Source organism: Furipterus horrens, unplaced genomic scaffold (genome assembly GCF_987537825.1).
Source record: "Furipterus horrens unplaced genomic scaffold, mFurHor1.1.pri manual_scaffold_3, whole genome shotgun sequence".
Lineage (NCBI taxonomy): Eukaryota > Metazoa > Chordata > Mammalia > Chiroptera > Furipteridae > Furipterus > Furipterus horrens.
This window is the reverse complement of record NW_028327173.1, coordinates 3,831,803-3,858,407: the sequence shown is the minus strand read 5'-3', so window position 1 is coordinate 3,858,407 and position 26,605 is coordinate 3,831,803.

The window sequence follows — 26,605 nt, the reverse complement described above, 5'->3', positions numbered from 1 at the left end:
AGGAAACGGCTCCCTCTGGCCAAACTGTAAACGTCACGGCACAAGCCAGCGTCCAGAAAACCCAAACGGGACCTGCAAAGTCAGGACACGGGGAGCAGGCGACTCTGGGGTGCCCTGCGGGGTTGCTGGAAAACCTGACCTCCTCGCAGCTGTCCGTCCCCCCCCGCCCCCCACCGGCCCGCTGAGGGTCGCCAGGCACTGAACGGGGCTCCGGCTTTCCTTTGTGCCTCAAGGGTCAGAGCAGGCCCTGAGTCGCGGTTCTGAGCTCAGGGGTGATGAGGCTCGGGCGCGTGCCGGCTCGTCCCCTGTGGTGGTTTTTCCCAGGCCCCGGTCACACAGCTCTCTCTCCTCTCGGACTCAGTTCACTGGCAGCCATGTGACTGCCACGCTCCTCCCCCTCGGAGGGAGCCACACGTGCGGCCCCTGCCCCATCCTGTTGTCAGACCAAGAGTGGACTCACAACCCCAGGACAACCAGTCACCGGGTGCCCTGGGAGCTGTCACCAGCGCTGATACGAGAGGACCGGCGTCACCAGCAGGGCTTCCTCCCAAGGAACCAGCCCCAAATCCGCCCAGGACAGAAGCAGAAACAGGAGCAGAGACGTGGCTCCCAGGGAGGCCAGAGCGCTGAACTGGGACAGAAAGGAGTGAAGACAAGGAGTGGGGGAGCAGCTGCAGGCGCCACGGGGCGGAGAAGAGGGAGACGCTGGAGAGAAGGCTGCCCCATGGAGGCAGGGACCCTTCTAAGCAGTAAGCTGCCCAGGACACAGGCTGGGCAAGCACAACCCCCGCCAGCCAGTCCCCCGGGGGCCGCCCCGTCTGATGGCCTCGTCACAGGGCCGAGTCCTCCACCCCAGCTGATCAAACCACAGTTCTTCTAAGGAGGTGTCGTGGGCGGGAAAAGACATGTCCACATCCTAACCCTTGAAACCACTGAATGGGACCTTATTTGGAAAACAGGGTCTTCGCAAAGGGAATGAAGTATCAAGATGACATCATTACCGGATGAGGGTGGTCCCTAAGTCCAATGAAGGTGTCCTCGTAATGGATAGGAAAGGACACAGAGAGAGAGGAAGTCAAGTGGGGACGGAGGCAGACTGGAGGGGTGCGTCTGGAAGCCAAGGAGTGCCAGAAACTCTGGCCCCACTGAAGCAGGAGAGAGGCAGGGCACAGAGCTCCCGGGGCCGGGGGTGCAGGGTGGGGTGGGTGTGAACCGGCCCTGTTCGCACCTGATCGCAGACTTCCGGCACGAGAACACACCTCTGTGGGTTTAGACCGCCCAGCTGGGGAACTTCGTTATAGAAAGTAGGACGCATGCTGAGCAGGTCTTGGCTCTTGTGACCACATGGAGAACACTTTTAAAAACGTGACCAAAGGCCATGACCCAGGGGGTTGGTGTGACAGCAGTGGCTGGGCTCCGGGCTCCGGACCAGCCTGGGCACCGCCCTCTCTGCGCTCCGGCGAGGCAGTCCCCACAGGAGAGCTCAGCTCCCGTTCTAGAAAACGAGGGACGGGTCCCGAAGCCCCTCCCTGATGGAGCAGCCCAGGCCTGGCTGCACATGTCTATGGAAGAGGCGGAACGGGGACAGGCCGATGATGGAGGGGACAGCCCTGAACTATTCCTTAGGCCTGTTTGCGCTGTCGTCTCCAAGGACCGTCACTCACACAGAGCGTGGGGACGAGGGGCTGCCTGGCTCCTGCCGTAAATCACCCGCATCTCCTGTCTTGCCCGCAGAGCTGGGGAGGAGCGGCGGAACCTTTCAGAGGCCGTCCCCAAACAGCCGAGCTGCAGGGGACAGGCCTCCTTGAGGGGCTGAGGACAACATGCTAACATGTCTGTCCGAATCGCTCTGGGGTCCTGTCCCTGACAGTTTATGGGTGGAACTGGGACCCCGGCTCTCAGCTTCCCGGTGTGGCCCCATGGGGAACCCAAGACGCCCCGCAGGCAGGAGCCCGGCCTCCTGAGACGAGCAGGTGCGGCCACCTGCAGGGCTGCTACAAGCCCTCGGACACCCAAACGACCCCCTTCAGACACCAGCACCGCCTCCGCCAGGCCCCGAGGGCTGCGAGGACCTGCAGCCACCGCATCACAGGCTCCAGCCAACCACCCCCCCCTTCCTCACAAATTCCATTCAAAGGATGTTTCAGGGCAGGAGAAAGGGGGCGCCGTCGGTCAGCGAGCACAAACGCGCAGAGGCGAGGCGGGGGCGTCCCGGGGACCTGACGCACAGCACGCGGCCCGCAGCCAGCAGTGCCGGTCGCTACGCGGAGTTGGCTCCGGGAGTGGATCTTAAGTGCCCCCAGCAGTAAGGAGCTGTGTGAGGGGACCGCTTTGCTAACTGGCCTGTGGAAATCACTTCATGGTACATACTGAATACATGCATCAAACTGCTACGTTGCCCACCTTAAATATAAACAATTTTTAGTTGGCAAATTGTACCCCAATAAGAGTGGATAAATATAAAGTAGAAAACAAGACCATATACTTCAGGTTTTCCAGACAGCACCTGACCGCTGCTGGGACCTGCAGGGGGGCCTCACGGCCAAGCCCTGCCCATGCCGGCGCCCCCTCGGGAGCACCCCACGCAGGCCCGGCGCACCGAAACAGCGCGGGGGCCCGCCACCACCCGCCGGAGTCCGCCTAGTGAGGAAGCCAGCTCTCGGCTGCTTACGTTTCCAGCAGAACCTCAGGCTCTCCTTGCTCCAGGTCCTTGTCCTCGGAACGAGGTCGGTCGCATCAGCAAACACCTGCCTCCACAGTAGAGGCTGAGGCCGCCGGCAGGAGGAGGCGGCGGAGAGACCGGCTGGCCATGGATCGCCCCCTCCATTCGACAGAGAAGTAGCCCGAGGATCAGAGGGACAGTGACCTGTCCGAGGTCCCACAGCAAGGCAGAGGCGGGACTGGGACCCGCATCCAGGACTCCGGTGCCCTCTTCTCCAGCTCGGGCTTCCAGGGACACAGGGTCTGCCTCTGGGATGGGAGACAGACTGAACTCGCCCCAGGGGCTTTCCAAGCCCAGCCCGCGACAGCCAGCCCGCCCACAGGACTGCCGTAACCAGGCCTTCTGCTGAACTCCGGGATGCACACCCGCGGGGCTGGTCCTGGGCCTCCTCTGGCAGTTAGGGATTCCTGAGGCTGAGGACGAGCGGCAGGTTCCAACACAGGACTCCCGTGCTCTCCGGAAGCGCCTCTGCCGGCCGATGCTTCAAGGGTCTGCCCAGAGCCGCGAGCTCTGGGCATTATCACCTACCATGTGCTGGGCACTGGACAGCGTGAACTAGATTTGCCCTTCACAGTGGGGCAGGGGTACAAACAGCTGACAGAGGTGAGGCGTGGGTTTGAGGTCAAGCCGTCATGAGGTGGGGCTCTTAGAACCCCACCCAACGAGCGAGAGAGATGCAGAGAGTGAGCCACGTGGTTTCAAAAGAATCTTCCTACAGACACGAGTTGGTCTCATGCATATCACTCTCTGAATACAAGCAAACGGCTACCAGAAGTGCCCACTATCGTGGGCACATCAGAAACGGTGGCAGACCATGGGGAGGAAGCCGGAAACGCTGGTTAGTCCCAAAGGATACAAAATAAAAATCAACCAACTCCAGAGAGATTCAGAATTCAAATGCCAACATCAAACCCTTAAGAAAAATTGTGGCAAACAGCCTTCTGACTTTGAGCTAGGAAAGGACTTCTTTCCTAAGTGAGATTAAAAAGTGCTAACTGTAAAATAAAATATTGATACATTTGCCTATATCGAAACTAAGAACTTCTGCTCATTCAAAGCTATCTTGCTCCATTTCCTATTTAGAATAAAAAGCAGAGCTCGCTGCCACTATTGAAGACAGAGCGCTGTAAGGAGAACGTTGCCATTTGCCTCCGAGGACGAGCGCTACCCCTACCCTGGAGCAGAGCGAGACGCTGTGTGCTCTCTTTGGCCAGGTGAGCGCTGCGGCCGCCCGCGCCACGGGCGAGTATTCTCCGGGCAAGCCGGAAATGGGTTAAAGAAACTGAAACGTTCCAAACGGAAAAATAAATGATATTTGCAACTTACAGAAGAGACAGAGAATTAGCATCAAGAAAATGTAAAGAATTCTTACAATAAGAGGCAATCGAATAGAAAAGTGGGCAGAAGACTTGAACAGGAAAGAGGAGAAACACGTGGGTGATAACCCTGTGAGCCGGTGCCTCACCCCCCGCATGATCGGGGACCTGTGGGGAACGCCGTGGCCAGATCCCATTTTATGCCGAGGGACACCAATTATGAACGTGACATCGCGTGCAGAGGGCGGACACCTGGCAAATCAGCATTGCCGGGGGGCTGTCAAGATGCGGTCACTTTGGAAAACAACTTGGGCTGACGCGTAAGGATGGACGTTCGCATCTCTCAGGGGACCCCGTAGAGAGGACGCTTGCCGCTTCCAGGCAAGATGGAGGCGCCAGGGAACACGCGGCCAATAAAAACGAATGAGCGATGGCCACTCACCCACGGGAATGGGTCTCGGTGACATAATGCTGAGGGACAAAAGCTGATCCCAGAACACCACACACAGTGTGAGGCTGTTTATCACCAAGTTCAAAGGCAGATGAAACTAAGCACGGTCTTATTTAGGGAAGTGCCTGTTAGCAACGGGGCTGAAACAGCAGGTAACTAAATGAGGCACTAACACAGGGCCGGGAGGTGGGGAGGAACGGGGCGTCCCCACGGGGCACAGAGGGAGGTACGCGACTTGTGACGCAGTTACAGAAACCCTGTGAAGTAAACAATGCAGTGTCAGGAATGAAGATTATCCTAATTCTCTGTTTGAAAACCAACCCCCTCACGGGACAGAGAAGCGGTGCAGAAGCCTCTAGCTTTGGGTGACGAGTGTGATGTCATTGACCCCCCACCCCCGGGCCATGGTCCCGCGCCCCAGGGAACCACCCCCGATGCGGGCAGCCTTGCCGCGTACCCCTGGGGGTCGCTGCTCAGAGCCCTGAGCCCTGGGTTTCATTTCACGACTGTGTGGCTACCACTTAAGGCGCAGGGATGCTCCTCATGAAGGATGACCCCTGAAAGGGAAGTGTGGGGTTTATTGCGCCCCTGGGCCAGGCTGGGCGCGCTCGGAAGAAATAAGGTGGTGCCCCTTTCATTTCCTATCCACAGGACAACACTTCAGCAGTGCCCGGGGTCGGGGAGAAGGAGCCAAGGGCGTCATGCCGGGGGCAGAGGTCGCTGGGCCCAGGCCTCCGAGGGAGCAGGAAGTCTGACGGATGGTCCCAGGGCCTGCAGGAAACGCCTCTCGGAGGACTTATGGAAACCGCCGGGGGTGGACAGTTTGCCCGCCGGCCAGGAAGGGCCGAGCGCTCACGGCCCTGAGCCGGCTCCACCGCCAGCCGCCTGGGTTTCCGGCCATGCTGTGCGGCTCCCCTCCCGTACTCCTCCCACTTCCAGTACAGGGGCCGGATTCCTTGCTCCCTGAAATGGCTTCAGCCTTCCGTGCCAGGAGCCACCGGCGGTAGGAGTTTGCGAAATGAGGAACGGTCTCCCAGGGTCAGTGCTGGACCCTGCCGCCAGCATGCGGGGCCGTTCCTCCCCATCCCGACCTCCCAGGCCGCCGGCCCAAGCCCCACTCCTCCTCCGGGCACAGCTGAGCAGGCTGCAGTCAGCTCCTGCGCAGGTGACAGCACAGCAGGGAAAGACCTCAGGTTCTGCTGCCCTGTCCCCGGCGGCTGGCTGGGCACCCCGGAGACCGCAGGAGAGCAGCCAGCTGGGCCAGTGCAGGGGGGCTGCAGGGGGCCTGCCTCCCACTCGGGAGCCCAGAGGACCCCCTCGGCTCTGCATCAGGACAGACCGGGGAGCCTAGAGGTCATCGAAGGTCACCTGGGTGCCACACCCCCTGCCCTCTAGGCCACTGAAGACACACAGCCACCCCCAAAGATGGCCCCCACATGGCTTCGATGGCACCCCGGGGGCAGACTTAGGAGATCCCAAGCCCAGTTTCCTGCTGGGACACTGAGGATCTCGGTGTTCCCATTCGTTGACTGGAGCTGGGTGAGTGTGGGGAAGACATGGGGGACACACGGAAACCGCTCCAGGACAGAGAGGCAGGGGCACGCGTCCCAGTGACACCGAGGATTGCGGCTCGTGTGCCCGGCTCCCTGCACAGCGGCCACCAGGGGCCAGAGGACGCAGAGAGACACAGGCTGGCCAGTGCCCACCCGCTCGCCCTCATGGCTCCCCAGGCCGCCAGCCAGGAGCGCCTTCTGGAACGCGGACGCCGCATGTCTTTTGTCCCATGGGGACAGATGGACAGGACTCGCGCTCTGTGCAGAGCATACGGGACCGCAGCCAGCCAGGGGGTCCCGCCTGCCTGCGACCACACACGCACAGATGCTGTTTGAGGCGGCACAGTCACGGGATGGCAGGCATGTGGCAGCCATGAAAAGCCCAGGCTGGCGAGGGCCAGCGGGGCTCCTCTTCTCGTCATCTGCAGGGGAGCCAGCCCAAAGGGGACAGCTTGACACAGGGGCGGTGCGGACTCTCCTAACACGCGTGCTCAGCCTGTCCTTTGTTCCCCAGAATGACCAGCCTGCTTTGTTTGCTCAGGAGAACAAAGAGAAGGGGGGCACTTTCACCCCCCGACAGGACGGGTCCCCACTGTGCTCAGCATGCAGGGGCGGGGAGGGGAGAGGTGACTTTGATTTGACTCCTCATGACCCCCCACCCCACTGCCGGCCCCTCGGCACTGCCTGTGTCCTTGGGGCCGACCACGGCCTGTGCAGCTCAAAGGAGGACTCTGCCCCAGGACGGCCATGCAGAGCTCGGGGTGCAGGCGGGCCCAGAGCCCTCTAGGAAAAGCCCCACCTCAGAGGCCCTTGGGGGTCAAGGAGCTGGTGTCCTGAGAGAGACGGACTCTGCACCAGCCGTGAACGATGCCGCGGGCCGTCAGTGGGGAGCAGTTTCCAGGAGCTCGTGCCACGAACAGCCCCACACAGCCCAGAGACCGAGGGCGAGAACGACGAGAAAAAGGTACGACAGGCCGTGGCCTGGGCACTTGGCCAGGTGCTGGTCACCCTGGAAGCTCTTGCTAAGGAAGATGGCGATGTGGTGGCTGGGTGACCACCTGGCAAAGGCTGCAGAGGGGACACAAGCCCTTGGTGCCTGTCCCGGTCACGGGGCCAAAGGCACAGATCAGCCAGCTCCAGGCCAGGCTCCTGGAACCGCGGTTATCGAAGTCCGTGAGCCAGCGGTTACCTTTTAATTAGCCCGATGCATGATGATGCCTCTGAGATACCCACTCTGCCCTGCAGGCCCCTCCCCCACCACCAACAGATTAATCATACGGAACCAGACAGTACTCACTACACAAACCCGTGTCTGTGTGGAAGACACCAAGGTTGCAGAGGTTCTGGTTTTGACATTGTCTAGAACACATCTGCCCCTAACGACTGGCAACACCTGGCAGGCTCACGGGGGACGGGCATGTGGGTGACGTCTGCCCACCCTCTCGGATCCAAATCCCTGCCTGGCTCTGCCTCTGCGTGACGCCGGGCCTTGGTTTCCCCCCAGAGCGAGGCGTGCCTGACTCTCGGGTGCAGAGGCATCTTTTTATCCAAAGCCTACCCTGGGGGCAACGGGCCAGGAGCTGCTGATGGCAGAGCTGACAGCGCCCCACTGCTCTGACGGGAAAACCGTTATCGCCCCTCTCTGTTCACTCTGATCAGCGCACTGATAGGCGCGTGCTGCCCACGTGCTTCAGTCCTCGGGGAAAGGAAGTCCTTCTGTCCCCAGCCCTGCAGACTGAGCACTGCGCTCCTCACTGCCCAGCCTCGCAGGCCCAGCCAGGACAGCTGTAAGAGCCTGAGATCTCACTCACTTCAAACGTAATGGACCTTCCGCGGAAAAATTAGCACCAACGGAAAAGGGCAGCTGAGGGGTCTGCCTTGCCCAGGCCTCGGTGCTGGTGCCTGGTGCTGCAGGTGCTCAGCGACCCCCCTGCTCCATCGTGTCCAGGCCCCGTTAAAGCACGGCAGGTCCGGCGCCAGGCCTGGGTTCGGTGTAAAAAGGGGTCTGTCCTCACCGGAGTTGGGGGCGCCTCTGCTGCCTGCGGAGCACAGCCAGAGCCTTCCCCTGAGTCGCACCACGACACGTCCTAGTCAGGACGCGGCGGCCCGCACTGCGGATGCCAGGTGACAAGGATCACTGATGCATCGCTTTCCAAGCCCTTCGTTTCAGGGCTCCGCGCTGGCAGCCGGGCGGGGGTGGGGAGGGCTGGGAGGCTCTGCGGGAGCCGGGGGCCCATTTGCATTCCGAACGGTGGTGCCGGGAAAGGCCGAGGCGGCCTCACACACATTAGCCTCTCCTCTCTCCTGCCAGTTACAGGTCATTGTAACTAACATCTGGTGGGTGTGCTTTCCAACCACAGCTGTAGCTTTAATTAGGGGTCTCCCAGGGATGTCGGGGAAGGAGAAAGAGAGGCACCCGGGGGGAGACAAAAACACTGGCAGTTCCACCTACGCGAGGCCCCAGGAGCTGCCTCGGCCCGGTGTTGCTGCCCCGCACGATCCGCCGTGAGAAGGGAGCCCTCTGCACAGCAACGCTTCATGCTGGTGCCGTGCCGGGACAAGCAGAAGCTCGGTTTCCACACCCAAGAGGGCCTACTGCCTCCAGGAAGTAGCTTCTGTGCGCCAGGATCCAAGTGGGGTTTCCCTTACGGAGCCCCAGAAACAAGATCTGTCCCTAAAATGCCCCCAAGGAGTTGAGGTCACCTTAGGACTCTCCTGCCAAGAGCATTTGCAACAAGGAAGCTGTCAACAGGCTTCTCTGTCCTTCCCAGAAAATCGGTGCACCCCCCCACCCCCGCCTCCCGTCTGTGAGGACGACTCTTGAATGGAACTTTAGGAAATAAACCGCTGTACCTTCCGAGTGCTCTCCCTGCCCATGGCGGCGCCTCTCAGCGCCGTGTGAGCTCCACGAGTGGCCTTTCCTGCGCGTTCTGCTCATCCGGCCGGTCGGCCATGACGAAGGGGAGGCCGGCGCTCGGAGGGGAGGCAGCCCGAGCCCTGGGCTGCCTCCATCCCCACCGCCTCTCCTGATAGATGGAAGTAATAAAGAAGATCCTCCGTTTCCCTGGAATGCCCATTAAAATGTAAACACCGGGAGAGGATGCTGAGCGGGCTACGAAGAGGCTTTATTCACGAGGCTGCAAAGGCGAAGCAGACCTGAGGCGGATTTTGAAGCCTGGTGCACGGGGTGGAAAGCAGCCGGGCTCTCTGCGCCTCAGGGGCGCGCCGTGGAGAGGCTGCTATTTGTGGGGAAGCCTGCAACCCTGTCGGGGACTGTCAGCAAGCCCTGCAAAGAGAGATGGCCTCAGCCTTTCCCCTGCAGGCCGTCCTGATGAAAAGGGGGGTTTGGGGCAGAAAGAACAGCGTGTGCTATCTGCACCCACCCAGGACACGTTCTCCCCCGGGTGACCCAGGAGGGAGGTGCACCTGCGTGGTCACTCTTGGTTGATGGGAGTCTGGTATTGGATCAGAGAGGGGCCCCGGGGTCTTCTCCTCACGACAGAGTGACAAGTAGACTCAGCTGGTGTCACTCCCTCGGGCTTGGTGACACTGCCGGGAGCCCAGGCTCGTCACCACCAGCAGAGGGGTATCCAGACACGCATCTGCCATCCTGCCCGAATTTCCAAAGGGGACCAGCCTCAGGCCCCCCATCGGTTCAGCTCCTGAAGGCTGAGTCACTGTCGGGTGCCCCGCTGCGAGGATTGGGGGACACGCTGTAGCTGGGGCCACTTTGAATGGGTGCAGGAGGAAGTGGCTGAGAAATGAGAGGCGGTGGAGCGTCGGGGTCACCGGGCTACCCCCACCCCCACCCCGTGGAAGTCCTGTTCCCTCCAGCTCTTCCTAAGCCCGTAGCCCTCGGAAGGGCAGGCCACGGAGTCCCCTGTAAACTTACAAAACACATCGGCCCTCCCCGTTCACACGGAAAGGGAAGTTTGTGTCTGGGCAGCCCAGAGGGCCGCAAGCCTGCCGACAGGTGCCGCACGCGGGTCTGGGGACTGTGACGTTCACGCGGCCCGTGAGCAGGTGCTTTATTTCTCCTGCCGGCCTCGCTCAGACCGCAGGCAGCGCTTCTCGCCGACGGTACCACGTCACTCGTTAGCGACATCACCTCGCAGCTCCGCACGACAATAAATTAAGTAGCACAATAGCAGCAGGAAAATTAGATGAATAATTCTCACATTAAACTGGAAAATTTGGGACGCCTTTGGTGTCTTCTGACTGCTCCCGAGACAGGGCCGCCGTTGCACGAACAGGCAACACACAGGACTCTCAGTTCCAAGGGTACAATTCTTCAGAGAAAGTTAGGTGTGGTTTACATTAAAAATAGAACAGGCGCCAGCAAACAGACTTGTATTTATATAGAATGTTGCGACAACTGTCATTTTACATTAGTCAGAGAAATCCCGCAGGACCAGTGTAAGTATTAAATGTGGCAATTTTTTTTGTTTACCGACACAACATAATAAAAAGAACACAGCCTCCTGGATGATTTTTTTCCCCCTTTCCCTGAAGTCATTCATAAAATAAACATGTGCTCCCAGTCCTTGCAGGACTTCTTTATGAGCGTCTCCTGACAGCGAACTGGGCGTGATGGGCTGAACAGCCCGGACGCCCGAACCGCAGCTCCTCCCTGACCCGCCGGCCCCGCGCTGCATGACCGTTCGCTGCCTGGACACAGAACAGAGAGCCCCATCCCCGAGTTCTCCCGCGCCGTGGAGTGAGGACGGAGTCACGGGGTCTCGGTAGGGACCCTCACCATGTGGAGAAAGCCAGCCTTTCTGCCCGAAGGAGTCAGGGAGAGGCGTCTAAGTCATGATTCCCAAGTAGCTTCTTGCAGCCGGAATATGGAGACCTCCAAAGACCTCCCAGCAACCACGGGGACAGAAAAGAAAGGGGAACTAGGGACAGGTGGGCCGCTCCACTGAAGTCGGCAGCCCTTAGTCCCAGTCCAGGCTGGTGAGGAGGCCCAGGGACCAGGAGGGGCTGCTGACCACAGTGTGAGGTCCGTCGCCCTCGTCGCCTGGCATGTGGCTCTGATCAGAGCCCCTCTGGTCAGCTGGCCAGGGGTGTGCCTGGGCTCTGTCACTTCCTGCAGTGACTAAGATGTGACTGGCCTTCGGGGCAGCGGCTGGGCGGACCGGGCCCCTGGGCTCACGCTGGCCCCGAAACTGGCGTGGGGACCTCCCTGCGTTTAACTCCAATTCCACGAGCCGCCCCCATGACAAGGCCTCAGCCTGCCTCTGGCGGGTGCCTGTTGGCATGACAGAGACGCCACCCGTGCTTGTCCCGTAACGTGCGGCCTGGTCTGTGCAGCCAGTCCCTACACTAAGGAGATAAACACAGGGATGCCTTTGGCCCTTAAAACCTTTACAGCCTAACCGTCATCAGTACAAGAAATATGACCGAATCGTGGCTTCATATTTCCTGCTAAATGCCATGCACCTGGGGAGGGTCCTCACTGAGAACTCAGGCGTCATCTTAAATTTACAGTGATCGATCTCAATCAGTGAGGCAACATGCCCAGCTCTGGGGCGTCACTCGTGGTTCCTGCAGGTACCTCTGGTTTCACCTCTGCCCTCACCTCACGTCTGGGTCCAGAAACATCCTTAGAGGAGCATTCCCATTTCATCTCCCAGCCAAGGTGGAGGCCGCTGAGGGACTGGGGGAGCCTGGGGACGGGAAGGGACCTGCCTCCTCCCCAGCGTCAGCGTGGTCCAGACAAGAGAGCGCGGGGTTTTGGTCCTGTCCCCACTAGCCGTGTGGCTGTGGGCTGGACATTTGGTAATGCAGCCACCTCTGCGAGCCACTCCGAGGAGCAGAGACCCCGTGAACAGAGCCTCAGCTCTGTGTGGAAAAACGGCGGGCCCTCCCTCCATGCAAGGTCCTTTCCTTCCCGCCCGGGCAGCAGCGGCCCGAAGCAGAACCTCACGGCCACATGGCCCGGCATCTCCTGCCTGCCTAGAAGCCAGGAGAGAGAGCGGAGGGAAGAGGGAGCAGGGGGCTGGGACTCGCCCACCAGCAGCCGGGATCCAGGGCGGCCACTGTCAGCTCCGAGCAAGGGTCTGGGAGGCGGCGGAGAGACACTTCCCCTTGCGTGCCCTTTTGTGCTGTATGCACTGGTACCAGCTGTATGTGTGTTCTCGTAACAATGACAAGGAAGAACTGTTTCCGTGTTGGGGTTTCATCATTAAATGGAAATTCACGTAGACACAGGAGTGTCGTGAAGGCCGGCGGGGTGCGGCGGGGTGGAGGTGAGCCAAGGGGAAAGTGGGGACGTGTGTAATGGTGTCATGGTGTCAGCAATAAAAACAAACATTTTTTTAAAAAGGGACTTCATTCCGTTGTCTAATAAAGCGGCATTTTTGCAAGTGCTGGCATTACAGAGCCGCGGCAGCAATGAGCCTGGGGTCACGCACAGAGGACAGGGAGGGCGCTCCTGTCAGCAGAGGGCGCTCTCCCTGCCCCGCAGCCCCGCGCACAGCAGGGGTGTGGGTTGGGAGCACATTCCCTGCATGTCAGGCCGACAGCTTTGCAAGGGGGGGATGGGCCGCTAAGCCCCTTCAGCTCTCAGGTCTGCAATTCCAGGGAGACTCGCCGTGGGAGGAGCATTAAAGGGGTCCCCTCCTCAGAAAACTAAAGCCTGAGAGCCAGGCTTGGGGGATCAAGGGTGGACCATAACGTGGCAACATTTTTAAAAAGCGATGAGACTCTTGGTGCTACGTTTGGGTTAAAATTTTGGGATCTCCTTTATCCAATGAAAAAGGTCTTTTATATCAAGGGAAGAAGATGATTAATTATGAACGCAACTGCCATGTCCTAATTATTAAAAGACATTACATTTAATTATTTAGAAAACATTTAGCCACGGTGTATATTTATCCAGGGAAGGAAATTAAAAAACCCAACAGAGTTAGAAATGACATTAAGTTATTAATTTGGACTTCGGGGTTTTCCCCCCATGGGGTCACTTTACCAACTTCGACGTCACGCTCAAGCAGCCCAGCGTGTGCGGAAGCTCACCACACGCCTCGGGCTTAAAACCCGCGTGCGTGTGGGAAGGATGGAGACGCACCAGGGGCAGCTGGGCATTTGGTTCTCTCTCTGCTGCAGCCCTAGGGGCACAGGGTCGTCAGGAAAACGCCGCGAGCACCAGAGGGAACCGTCCTCCGCAGGCAAGACCCGCGCCGGCCAGGGGGCCAAGAATCGGCACCGCGAAGACTCCGGTGTCGGAAGGATCAGACACGCATTACAGCATGAGTTTGTTTTTCTGTTTAAAGGGAAAAAGAGAACTGGAAAGATGGTGAGGAAACAAGAAAATCCCCAAAGAGACTGGGCAGATTTGAAAAAAAAGGAAAGTAGAATTTCTAGAAACAAAAATACAGGCACAGGACGTTGTGGGTTTGATCTCAGGCCACAGCAATCAGCGGGACGCACAAACCTTTCTGCTTCCCAGTGCATACAAAAGGATGTTTGCACCACACCACAGTCTAGTAAGTGCACCATATCATTACAGCTAAAAAATACATATACACCATAATTAAAAACGCTTTATCGCTGCCCTCACCGGCATGGCTCAGCAGGCTGGGCATTGTCCTGCAGAGTGAAGGGTCGGTCCTCGGCGTGACGCCCAGTCAGGGCACAGGTCTGGGCTGCGGGCCAGGTCCCCGGTGCGGGGCACAAGAGGCATCCGATTGATGTTTCTCTCCCACGTTGATGTTTCTCTCCCTTTCTTTCTCCCTCCCTTCCCCTCTTTCTAAAAATAAATAAATACAATCCTTTAAAAAGTGCTTTATTGCTGAAAAATGCTAACCACCGTCTGAGGCTTCTGTGGGTCCTCTCTTTGTGCGGGGGGAAGGTTTTGCCCCAACACAGCATCTGCGACGTGCAGCAGAGTGCAATAACTAAAACTCAACCTGAAGAAAACATCAGTCAAAATCAGAACTGGTGAACTAAAGGATAACTCAGAAGAAGTCACTGGGAAGGCCAATAAAGCAGGAGATACTGGAAAAGATGAGACAGAGGCAGAGATTTGGAAAGAATAACCTGCCTGGTCTGAGTTCAAGAGCAAAAGGAGAGACCAGGCCGACAGCAGGGACTGGGGTTCTCAGAGAAGTTTCTAGAACCAAGCCATCCACAGACTAGAAGCCCAGTGAATCCCGGTCAGGATAAAGAAGAACAGAGCCCCACCCGACCCACTGAGGGGAATGCAGAACGCAACAAGGAAGAGACGGCCTCAGAGGGAGTCGGAGAAAGAGGAATGACAAGCAGACGGACGGCTGATTCCTCAGCTGAAACAGTAAGTCCCAGGAGACGCGGGGCTCATATTTTCAAGTGAAAATAACTGTCAACCTAAAGTCGTGTCTCCAGCAAAAGAATATTTCAAGAAGGAGGATGAAATGAAGATATTTTCGGCAACAAAACAATACAAAACCCGAGAGCTCACCACCACGATTCTGATAAGGACGCGTCTCAGGGCTGCACGGGAAACGCCGCCAGAAGGAAGGCGTGGGTGTGAGAGCCACGCGGAGAAAGGAGGCGCGACCTGCGGGCGCACACAGGCGGTTCTTCTGCCCCTTCTCACCCGCTCCACGCCTTCTCCCCATCAGTCCTCCCCGCTGTCCCCTGTGTTACCCCTACTTCCTTCTCTACCACTTCGCCCCCATTTGTATGCCAACAAGCTGTCATGTCTTCCACCTTTAAAAATATCTTGCCCCACGTCTCCGACAGCTACCACCTCCTTCCTTTCCTTCCCTTTCCTTCCCTTTGCGGTCACCCTGGAAAGAGCCATGTGACTCTCTGCCCCCCATTTCTCTCGTCCTCGTCTCTCTCAAACCACCCCCAAACAGACTTTCGCCCCCACGCAGCACACAATGGCCTCCTGCCTGCTGAGGCCAGCAGGCAGTCCTCAGTCCTCCGGGAGCGTGACCCGGAGCCAGCAGGCCGCCCGCTGATCTGCGTGCTCAGGTGGCGGTGCTCTCGCCGCTCTCCTGGGAGGGGGGGCGGTCCTCTCCTCTGCCAGCGCCTGCTCCCCCTGCCTTCCTGGGCCCCGACTGGCCCTGACGAGCCTCTCGGGGCTGAGCCTGCCGCCCTGAGATAAGGACGTGCCCTCCTGGTGGTATTAGCCTCCCAGGTGTGCCTTCACAAAGCAGCGCCAACGTGGGTGACCTCTAACGACGACACCTTGTCCTGTCCTGTCCTGGAGCCTTGCAACCTGGAACCGGGCCGTCGGCGGGGCCCCTGAGGCTGCTCCTCCCCGGCCCCTGGTGTCTCCTGGCAACCCTTGGCTGGGCCTTCCTTGAATTGAGGTCGCCTCCCTCCAGCCTCCGCCTCCCCTTGCGTCTGTGGCCAAGTCTTCTGCTCCCAAGGCCACCGGTCACACTGGACAGAGGGCCCACCTGCATCCAGAGGGCCTCGCCTTAACCTGGTCACACCTGCGAAGGCCCCACTTCCAAATAAGGCCACACTCACAGGGGCCGGAGGTCAGGGTTTGACTGTACACAACCTCACGTCAAAAAGTGCCGCTTGAGTGCTAAGAACACGCGCACTTATGTTTCCAGGGTGAACTTCCCCCCAACCCCCAAAAGGCAGCTTCCTTGTCGAGCTGGTAGAGTGAATGTTCTTGGGTCTCTCTTGTATCTGCTTTTATGTAATTTTGCGTCTTCTTTTCTTTAAAAGGCCCTGGGAATTGTATAAGCTTCCGGCCTAAAACTCTTGCATCTGCCTTGGAAACCCCAGACTTGGGTATCCAACTGCCCGTCAGGATTCTGAGACATCTCAAATTCAGCATGTCCAAAACGGAAACTCCGTCCTTTCCCCACACCTGCTCCTCCTGCCGCTTCGCCATCTCGGCTGGCGGCCACTCCCTCCTTCTAGCTGCTCAGCACAAAACCGCTCGGGGTCATGCGTGCCTCCACACCTGCTCCGTGAGGACATCTATCTGTGCCCCCTTCAGGCGGTACCCCGCATTGGACCCTCCTCACCCTCTATCTGGCCACCCCCTGGCCCAAGTCATCATCTTCTCCTGCCTGGGTTAGAATCTTAGCCTCCTGACTGGTCCCCTAAGCGATGGACTGAATGTTTGTGTCCCCGCTCCCGAATTCATAGGCTGAAACCCTAATGCTCATGGGATGGTGCTAGGAGGTGATGGGTCATCAGCGTGGAGCCCTCATGAATGGGATCAGTGTCCTTGGAACAGGGTCCCCAGAGGGCTCCCTCACTCTATTTTCCCCACCAACACAAGCAGAAGCTGCAGTTGGCAGCCCGGACGAGGACCGTTGCCAGGACGGCACGCGGACATCGGTCTTCCTGTTCGTGAGCCGCCCACCCGTGGTCTTGTTTCAGCAGCCGGGCTCCCTAGGACAGCCCATTTGCTGGCCCTCTCTCCTCCCACAGCACGCTCTCGACCAGCGGTGAGAGGGAACCTCTGGACACATGAGGCAGGTGCCCTGCTGTGGCCCAGGCCCCGGCGCACAGCCTCCCGGGCCCCTCCTGCCCTGCTCACTCCACCCCAGCCACACTGCCCCCCTGGGCCGGCTCTGCACATGCCACGCACACGCCCACCTAAGACTCTAGCGCTGTGTCACCACCTGCGTGACCCTCCTCCCAGCACACAGCCTCCTTCTCGGCTCCCTCCGGGCTTCCCTCGGCTCCGGCCCCTCCTTGGGGCCAGCCCTCCCCACCCCTCGGTCCCTTACCCTGCTCAATAGTACCGCTCCTCCCTGACATCTTATATAATGTCCTCATGGATTACGGTTACTGCTTAGAATCTGTCACCCCTCCAGCCAGAGAGGGGAGTCCACGGGGCGGGGGGCTCTGTCTGTCCCACTCATGTACCCCGAGGGCCTAGAATAGGGCCTGGCACACAGCATTCAATACATATCTGTTGAAGGAAAGCGTGAAAATGTTAACTGTGTAAATGACAATGATAACAGGTCTATTCTGTGGGAGATAAAAAATCGAAACGCCCTCAACGCCTTCCCAGCAAGCCCATGCTGGTGGGAGCGGGAGGGGCTGGGCTGGTCACGGTCAAGTGCCTTCTGCTGTTTCCTGTGTCGCTTTTTTATACTTTTAACTTAAATATCTATGTTAAACTTCCTAGGGCGATCATTTCAAAACCAGAAATAAAGAATGCGGCTTCTAAACCACAGAAATATTAAAAAATGGACCAGAGAAAACACAGAGCTTGTCAACTGAGAACACAGAGAGGAGGAAAAAAATCATACACGGAAAAGTCCAGAACAAGTACCAGACGGTAAAAAGGAGTTCCGAAGATCAGTAATTAGAGCCAATATAAATAGACTCGGTTCTTGGTTTACACGAAGAGATGGCCAGCCTGAGTCAGGAACAAAGCCTTGCTAGGTGCCCCTTAAACCCGGCACAGCTAAAACTAGGGGAGTAAAGAGGCTGAGAGGGAAAAGACAGGATACTGACCAATAGAACAGATAGGATGGACTTTAAGGCCCAGGCACTGCTGGAGGTAAAGCGGGTCACTGCATACAGACGAGATATTCAATTCAGGAGGGAGATGCAGTCCCGGGGACGGCGAACCCGGAGCAAAGCTCTGAAGGACGTTGGGGAGCAACCACACGGGGATCGGAAGGAAAGCTGCCAAGGTTGAATATTATGGAAATCTTCCACATTCCCTCATGTTTGGAAACTTAAAAATACTCAGACAAGGCACGAGTCTTACAGAAGAAATAAAAGGGGAAATTAAAAACGTATTAAACTAAGTGACAGTGGGAACGTTGCTGATCAAAACTCGTGGGTGCACCTGCAATAGCACTTTGACAGGGGAAAAGCATACTTCGGGGTTTGTTTTTTAAGGAAGAAGAGGTGGAAAATAATGAGTTAAGTAACAGAGAAAAGAGTAAAAACAAAGAGAGAGAAATGGAGTCAACACAAAGAAAGGAGGAAGGAAGAAATAAAGACGAGAGCTGAACTTCATGGCAAGGAAAAGAAACCTAAAATAGAGAAGGTCGGTGGAGTCGGAAGTGGGTTCTTTGAAGAGTCTAACGTTGAAAGACCTCTGGCAATCGTATCTAGCGGAAGAGAAGGAAAGTACATTTAACAATGTTAGGGACAGGCCAGGCACCCAGGCACAGACGAACTGAGCACCAGAGAGACAGGAGGACGTGATTGGCACTTCCGTCCCCTCCCGCCAGAATGCTCGGTGGAACGGGACGCACCAGGCAGACGCGAAGGCCGCAGACAGGCCCCGCGCCCACCCCCGCGGCGGAGCCCGGGGACCAGCTGGGAAGGCAGGATGGCCACCTGGCCGCTGCCTCGGGCGCGCTGCAGCACAGGTGGACGGACCGCTTCCGCGGGCAGCCCCCTGCTGCTGTAAATAAAGTTTCATCGGCGCACCCCCCTCCCCCAAACACACACTCATGTCTCCAGCGGCCTCCCCAGGGCAGTGCTGAGCAGCTGCAAGGGCAGGGCCTGCAGGCCCGAGACGTTTGCTATCGGTCTCTTGAAGGAAAAGTCTGCTGATCAAAAGCTCAGGGCCAACCACAGGCGACTGAAAGCCACAGGGGTTTCCGGCTGCCGGGCAGACCAAGACCAGGATCTGGCAAGTGACGAGTGACGAGTAACGAGTGACAGGCTGCAGAGCCGGCGAGAGGCCCACCAGTGCACGTGTGTCATGCCAGGGTCAGGGACCAAGCTGGGAACGCTGGGGACCCTGACAAGGCTGCAGAAGGGCCCGCCCGCCCTCGGAAGAGCTAGCTCTGTCCCGAGCCGGGGAACAACGCAGAGGCCCCCACCTGGGTTAACCCGGGGCCGGGGGGTTCCCGGCCTAAGGAAGAAGGAAAGGCGCTGTACCCCAAAGGAGCTGCAGGCTCCCGCCGACAAGTTCTGGCAGGAAGGAGGAAGGACATGGGGGTGGACTCTGAGGTGCAGCTTGAGGGGACCTGACCACACTTAGTGGAGAGGGTTTGGACGCAGGAGCATCCTCCTGAGAGCTGCCATCCTGGGAGGATTCCCGGAGGCGGTGTGAACTCCCCACCAGGATGGCACCTAAAAACACGCAAAAAGAGAAGGCGAAGTGCCAGGGAAGCCCCTGCTGACGGGGGAAGGGACGGAAGGGCTCAGGAGCAGGTGTGCTGGGACGTGGCGGCCACAACACCCGCCAGAGAGGATGCTCCACAGGAAGGACCATCAGGAAGGGATGGGGAGAGGGACCAGCGTCACTTCAGATTCAGTGGGAGCCGTGGCTCTTTTGTAGGCCAGGGCTGGAGGGCCGTGGAAGCAGGGAGCTTGGCTGACGGAGAACTCGGATCACTGAGTGCAATGGAATGACAGCCAGAAAAGGCAGCAGAGGAGGCAGTACACAGTCATCAGAGTCGGGGGTCACAATTTTGAAACCAGCAGCTAGGCCAGCATGGAAGCCAAAGACTTTTCGAGAGTTACAGGGAGGGTCGTTAGAAGACAGGATGAGAGAGGGGCGCGACAGAGAGGCTTGTTCAGCAGGAGAGACCGAGGAAGGGTGCCCGGTGAGCCGGGGACGGGGCCGTTCCCCATAGAATGTCACAGCCCTTATCCAGTCCCCAGGCTGGAGCAGGTTGTTACAGCTGGAATGCGTTGGAGAAGAGATGGTCACGTTCAACTCCACAGCAAACACCCATCCTGAAAGGGTTCCGTCAGTCCTACCTACTGCCCTGCAGGTGTCTGCGCACATCACGTGCGCCCGGGAATTTTGAGGACCGTGGAACACAGAGTCCGAGTCGATGCTGAGACTCAAGAGACCACATGTGTCACAGTGGCCCAGCTGGTGGAGTAGAGACCTGCCAACAAATGGAACCCTGCCCAAAGTCCCCTCACCGTGGTCTTCGGGGTCTGCGGGTCCACCCGTGGTCACTTGCTCCCCCCTCTTATGTATAATTGGGGGTAGCCTGCTTGGAAGTTGACAGAGCTCCACACAGGGTCCTTGGTCTATGAGGTACAAGCAAGAAAGACCACACGGCAATTCCTGAAGTTGCTCCTGTCCCCATGCTGACAAAGACGGAGGACTCTCACAGCCCAGGGGTGGTGCAGATCTAAAGGAAGCAGCGGTGGTGGTTCCCATTATGTTGCCACTGAACTCGCCAGTGTAGCCCCTGGATGAACCAGACAGATCCTGAAGGAGGGCTGCAGACCCCCGTAAGCTCAGCCGAGGTGCAGCCCCAATCAGTCCACAGCTCGCCCCACGCGCCTTCCCTAGGGCAGACTGCCAGTCTCAGACACATGGCACAGGGCAGTCAACTTGATAACTGTGTTCTTCCTGTGTCAACCAGAAAGAGTCTCCATCCCATGGAACAGATAACAATAATCATATTCTTTTACAACAAATAAACAAAGAGTCCGAGCAAACTGGGAACAGAAGGGAATATCCTTAATCTGATAAAGACTACATATTAAAGCCTTAGAGCAAATATCATCACTAAAAAATAATAATTTATTGCAAGTTTTCTTTCTGATAACAGGAGCCAGGCAAAGGTGGCTAGAAGGAACATTTCTTTTTAATATTGTACTGAAGGTCTTAGCCAGTGTAATAAAACAAGAAAAATAAATCAAAGGTATAAATATCAGAAAGGGAGCAATAAAATGTTCGTTATTTGCAGATGACATAACTGTACGTGCAGGATACAAAAGATTCAGCAAGAATGCTGGATACAAAGTCAATATACAAAAATAAATTGCATTTCTTTTTATCGGCAGCCACAGAATACAAATTGAAAATTCTGAAAGATAAGATTTAGTGTGGCATCAAAAATATCAACTCCCTAAGAATAAATCTAAAAAAAAAAAAAAAATGCACAAAATTTTACACTTTGCTTTACGCTCACTGAGGGCAAGGACCTTATTTTGCTCACTGTGGACTCTTCCCATCACTTGGGACACATCTGGGACAACTTGTCTGCTCGATAACTATTTTCTGAATGAATGAATAAATGGATGGATGGATGGACGGATGGACATGTATGCCCATTATATTTTCTCTTTACTACCTGATACACTTCCTTCAGATACTCATGGGACTGTCAAGTCCTCAGACAAACCTTCCCTCACCCTTGCACCACATTAGGTTCCCATTCTTTTGAAGTGCCCCCCACAATTGCACATAGGTAATTAATTGTGTAACTATTTAATGTCTGCTTCCCCACAAGAACGTAGATTTCAGGAGCACAGAACATGGACTTGGCCTAAGGAGGTGCCCCCCAAATATTCTTTGACTAATGCACCACCATTGCCTACAATTCGATAAGGTCTTTGAGGCGCACGCAGGACATCACACTGCCTTCACCCCCCCACTGGTGTTCTCCACTGGGCTCAGCTACACCAGTCCCCACTCATCCCCCCACTCAACAAGCGCCTTCCAAGACACCAGCCTGTGGCAGGCACTGGGCTAGGGTCTAGGGACGCCGCAGGAAACAGCATTGCACCTGAGGGCTGGCACTCACTGACTGTGAGTGGGGCCCCCTCGCGGCAATGGGAAAGCCCTTCTTGTCTGGCTGCAGAAGAGAAGAGGTCTCCCTGTTTACAACGTTCCACGTAATCCTCCAAAATAGCCGCGGAAAAACATCCCCTTCCTAGTTGTCACATCCAATAACGCTCTCCGGTGGAATTCCAATTTGGTAGTTCTCTCGGCTGAGTAGCCATCGAAGGAAACCCCATTAATACAGTCAGAGCTTGTACCAGCTGCGATCCATTTAATACCAAAATGGAGGGGAAAATCAATAATACTTAGCTCTGGTCACAATACATTTTTCTTTAACCAAGGTAAGTGTCTCTCATAAATATCCCCCAAACGGGTATGGAACTCACTGTCTGTCGTCCCCCTGTAAGTGTGCCCCCGCTGGGCTCCATCCAGGATACACCAATGCCCATTCAGCAGAGGCTCCCAGCCAGCGTGTCACTACCAAGCCCACATGCCCCGGTGAGCCCTGACCCAAGAAAGCCACACGTGCCAGTCGCTACGGCACTGTGCCCCCCGTATCCAGGCAGAGTGCAGTTCTGCCTCAGTGGGAGGAGCTGGCCTGTCCTTTGGGCAGCAGCGCACCCTGGGCTGGGGCAGGGGCCTTCCTGGGAGGCGCCCGGCACGGGAGCCTGGGCTCTGACATCAGCTTGGCCCCTTTCTGGGGCTCCCTCACACCCTGCAACAGGCACGGGAGCATCAGCTAGCAGGGCCTGGTGGGAGGTAAGGCCTCCATGAACGAAGCGTCTGCCCCTCCCCAGGGTGTTAAAAGGATCAAGAAATATTCCCCAGGCAGGGCAGAGACAGCAAAAAAATCAATAATACTCAGCTCTGGTCACATTAAGTCCTTCAACCAATGCTGAAGAGTCTCTCATAAATATCCCCCCAAAGAGGTGTGGAGCCTGATGCCCTCTGCCTCCCTGGCAGGCTGCTCAATGTTGTCCTCCATTCGGGGTACACCACCAGCAGACCCCTGGAAGGGGCCCCCACCCGACCAGCCACTGGCCAAGGCCGTGGGCTGAGGATCGTCTCAGACTGACCCATGCACCCTTGAGGCAGTTATGTAACCTCTCTGCAGCAACCAGTCCTCAGCTGCAAAGGGGACATGAGGACGCATTCCCGGGGGGCTCAGTGAGTGGGCGTGGCACGTACAGCAGTGCCTGAGGCCTGGGAAAGCCCACGTGCCCGCTGCTGACGGACTGCCTGGTCAAAGGGGGTGGTGGTCAGTGAGTGACACTGTCGTCTTTCCCTCTTTGCAGATGAGCACAGGGGGCCACAGAGAGGTTAAGTTTGGCCTCGGGGCTGCACAGGTGGGACTAAGATAATCTTCCCTTTCAGCACCCTGGCTCAAAGCTAAGTAAGTAAGCAGCTCCAAGGTTCTCGGGCCTGGGCTAAGCAATGGGGAAAGCAAACGGAATGGCTGCTCTGATGTCAGCCCGCAGCGGCCAGACTCCCCCTCGGGAGCCCACGGTGGCCCCCTTTTGACTCTCACAGGCCAGGACTTTCTGCCTTTCACCCTCGCTGCCTTCCCTGGGCCCCTGGTGAAGAAGCTCCGTCCCTTCTCCCAGGATGGATCCCTGGGAGGGACGGAGAGGGAAGGGCCACCATGTCCCCCTGGGGGACGCCGTTCCGTTCCAGGAAGAGGTCCACATCTCGATCGCTTGTTTCGCTCCCACTTCTCCCACCCCCGAGACAGGACAGACTCTGCCCCAGCGTTAGGCCCCCAGGACACAGACAAACGAGCAAAGTGCGCTCACTGAACCTTCACTTCCGGCCCCCAGAACTACAAGAGGATACATTTCTCCTGTTCTAAGCCCCCACCTCCGTTTGTTCTGATTTGTTATGGTGTCCCCAGGAAAGGAACCCAGCATCCTAAGAGGTAGAAGGTCCACATCTGGAAGGGGAGGGGTTTAAAGCTCAGGGAAGCTTAGAGAGTTGTCCACGTTGATCCCGCTACTGAGGAATAAACCAAGGACCGAGCCAGCCCCGGCTGCCTCCCAAGCCCTGCTCCGAGCTGCTAACCCATCCACACTCGGGGGAGAGCAGTGGAGAAGGCCACCGCCCTCCCCCCTCATCTCTGTGTCTCAGTCCTTCCCACAGAAAAAGAAAAATGGAACCAAATCCTGCCTCCTCCACTCACGGGCCCAGGCCAAGCCCCAGGCTTCACATGCAGACAAGTGTCCACAGCTGACAACAGAGACGATGTGCCTGTGGCTTCAGACCTGAGTGCCCGCCCCTCTCTTGGGCAGCTCAGAGTCCTGGGTGGGGGAGGCGATCTGACATGAACCTCGGCCCTGGGGCGGCTCTGAAGGTCAACAGCTGCCAATTGCTTTCCAGGGGAAGGAACAATGAAATTGAACCTTCTAGCTTGTTCTCATTCATTCCTCGTAATCGCTGACACCCATCACTGACCCACAGGTCCAAAAACCCATTCGACAGCCTCACCCCTGGCCTCTCTTTCTCCAAATCTAATCATCCCTCTTGTGGATGTCTCAAGGTCATGTCTGCCCTTCATCCAGAGAGTCTCGGGATGATTAAAACTTGGGTATTCTCTCTGAGACTTGGAAGGAGGGCTAGGATCCCTGGGGGCTGGAGGTTGCTGCTATCAGATCTCAGATTCTCAGTAAAGAACTTCTGGCCTTCTGGGGGTACACCTAAAGTGCCATCCCATAAATACAGAAGTGAGGGCACTAGAGTTATATCCCAGAGGAGAAACCTGTAAGTGTCGAAAATGTGAAAGATTTGTCAACAGCGCATGGAATCCGCTACCTCTGCTGTGAGACCTAAGTCCCAGTTTCATTTGTTACATGAGTTAAACGCAGCTCTCTTCCCTTGTCACCGTTCCCTCTGTCTCTCCCATCACAGCCTGTTTGCTCATTTGGCTGAGAACTATTGGGAGCCAGCCCAGCAAGACATCTGGGTTCTGGGTTCTATCAGGAAACCGGTTAAGGACCATGGACAGTGTCATGCACGCTTTGTTGAGGACCATGGACAGCGCAGTGCTGTCAGGGTCAGGGCCACGGAGGGAGCCGTGAGGGTGTGGTTGGCGGCCATGCACACTGAGGTCGTGGTTAAGGACCATGGACAGCGCCGGGAGCGCGTTCTTGGGGACCATGGACAGCACCGTGTGTCAGGGTCAGGGCCACGGAGGGAGCTGTGAGGGTGTGGTTGGCGGCCAAGGACCACGGACAGCGCTGTGAACAGATCCTCTCCCTGTGCGCAGACTGGTCCCAGGGACCCCTTCCCTGGCTGGCACTGGGAGTTGTAGCCTTTGACACAGACAAGGGTGCATCGCGCAGCACCGCGCCTGCCGTCCTCCCCAGCGCCGCTGCTGGTGAAGGGCTCTGGCTTCCAGGGCCAGAACAGCTCCCAGAGGCATAGACAGGAGCAGGTTTTCGGGGTCCCGACTAAATGACAGCACCAGGGACACATGTCACTGGGAGAGAGCTTGCTGGTCTCCAAGTTGTCCAGCTCTGGGAATGGACCCCTGTCGAGGGAACGAGGTCCCTGCCCCTACAAATAATCGTCCCTTAGGAATACTAGAGTCGGCTGGCCACACTGCCCTGAGTCAGTATTCAGACACCTGACACAAAAATGCCTTTTGAACATAGAACCTTCGGTCAAATGGCCCTTTGGTGCCCTGACTGCTCCCTTTGCCCGCATGAGACCCTCGGGCCTGCTTCCCAACCGCCTCCCTGAGGATCCTGCTGGCCACAGTGGAGCAGCTCGCCTTCCAGCCTGTCTTCCTGCTTTCTCCCACTTACTGCCTTCCCACGGAGCTCTTCCCTCGTACATCAGGTTAAACTTATGAAGACAATTTTAGAGACAGTTCACACTTTTGAGGGCTATTTTATAACATGTATCACAAACTTTAAATAAGACCCTGGTCGCCGTATGGCTGTGTCACTGCGGTGTCAGCCCTCTCTTCTAGGAAGTTGCTCCCAAACACTGAGGAGAACAAATGAGATACAAGCCCAGAGCAGATAACTAGAAAACATGTCCATCTCTTGTAACGGTGGCTGAAGGAGGGCTGCCCCGCAGAATAAAGACCTCACAGGGTTACAGGGAAGAGGCCCACAGAGGTGTCTGCGACCTCAGCTCAGGCAAAGCTCGCAGAGTGTGGCTCATGACAGCGAGAGCATCTGCCCTGGGGCCCCAAACCAGCACCGCTGTGCCTGGAAGCAGGACACCAGAATCCACACACTGGCCGCAGAGGATGGCCAGGGTTCACAGACAGGGCCAGGGGGTGGGATTTGGGAGAAGGGCAGAGAAGAGACTGGAGGGTAGAATTGTGTCCCGTGGCTGCTGATCTCTGTTGGCTGCGGAGAAGTAAAGGCTTGTGGACCATGCCTGGGGCTCAGGGAAAATTCTTCCTAGACAGAAACACTGCCCTGGATCATCTGCTTTAGAAAATTCCTTCAAATAACAAATGTGGGGTGTGTGTGTGTGTGTGTGTGTGTGTGTGTGTGTGTGTGTGTGGAAATCCACTTCATTGAAAACTAGGAATTATAGGAAATAAATCAAAACCAAGTGAGTATAAAAATACAGGAAAAAAGTAGGAACAAAACAGAAATAATTAAATGTAGAACATTCACAAGAAAAAATGCCACGGAGTCAATAAAAGTTGATGACAAACAGTACCATGAGCTCAAAAATATTAAAGAAAATGCTTCTTTAGAAGAAAAACTCAAAGCAGAGATACAACAGCCTGGGGAAGGGACGGCATCAGTGGGAAACCAAGTGTGAGCTGGCAGGGCCCTGGAGAGAAGCAGGAAAACAACGCAGAGCCACACTGGACGCAGCCCAGAGGACAGTAAATCGGCTAAAGGCAGCGAGGGTCAGAGAGGACAGCATCGGGAAACCGGGCAAAAGTAAACAGAAATGCAGTTGGCCCCCCTACCTGCGGGGACACATCCCAAGACCCCCCGCCCCAGTGGATGCCTGAAACCACAGATAGCAACAAGCCCTGTATTTACTGTGTTTTTCCTATATATACATACCTATGAGAACGTTTAGTTCATAAATTAGGCATCGTAAGAGATGAACAACAGTAACTAAGAATAAAACAAAAGTTGTAACAATACAGTCCTACCTCAGTACTCATCAGCTTCA